Below are 1,040 nucleotides of genomic sequence, written 5' to 3' on the forward strand. Positions count from 1 at the left end.
TCTTATCTTTAAGATGACGGCATCATCTTTTTGGAACCACTTTATTTGTGGGTGGAAGCTAGAAGGAAGAAAAAGACCTGCATGCTCATCAATACTCATTCACTGGTTAGGCGAAGTAGACGCCCCAGAAGCGGGTGGACGTACCTTTTCAGATGTGGCTGTGTAGTTTTGCTAATGGAAGCATCTTCAGTCTTTTCGGATAAAGTTTCTGTACAAATCAAAGTCAGATTTTCCTACGGGTTATTGATATGTAACTCCATGATGTACCTACGTAGATATACTTTTTTGCACCTTATGCAACTTTTATTTTTTTAAGAGACAGGGTCTCACTCTGTTGCCCAGGCAGGTGTGCAGTGGTGTCATCACAGCTCACTGTAACCTCGAACTCCTGGCCTCAAGCAATCCTCCCACCTTGGCCTCCCATAGTGCTGGGATTACAGAGGGATGAGCCACTGCACCCAGCCCTTATGCAACTTTAAGATGAGGAATCACTTACATAAGAGTATGAGTCTCATAGTAAGCCAAGTATCCAGTTGCAAAGAATGATTAGAAAAAATTAAAATGAACATCACTTAGTAAAACATAATATTTTAAAATAAAACAGCTTTTGACGAATATTAAAATTAAATGATCAGGAAAGTAGAGTTACTCTTTTGAAGAGGAACCACATTACAATTGCTGACCACAGGGTACAAATGCTCGGGCTTCTCTGGTGCTACCTCAACCTGCCAGGATCCCGCTAAAGATGACCTCCAGAACAGCAGCCAATAAGCCAAATATGACATTTTAAACTTCTCAACATAAAACATTTGAAGCTTCCATCCAAAAACTTGAACAAGAATGTTCATAGCAGCTTGAATCACAATAGCCCCAAACAGAAAACCACCAGGAGGCAAAAAGATAAATAAATTGTGGTATATTAATATTACAGAATACAGCTTGCCGATAAAAAAATCACACTGAAAGAAGCCACAGAGTGTATGCTATAGACTTCCCGATTCAGCAAAACTGCTGGTGACAGAAATCAGAACAGTGGTCAC

This window comes from Propithecus coquereli, unplaced genomic scaffold (assembly GCF_000956105.1).
Source record: "Propithecus coquereli isolate 6110/MARCELLA unplaced genomic scaffold, Pcoq_1.0 Scaffold254, whole genome shotgun sequence".
NCBI classification, from domain to species: Eukaryota; Metazoa; Chordata; class Mammalia; order Primates; family Indriidae; genus Propithecus; species Propithecus coquereli.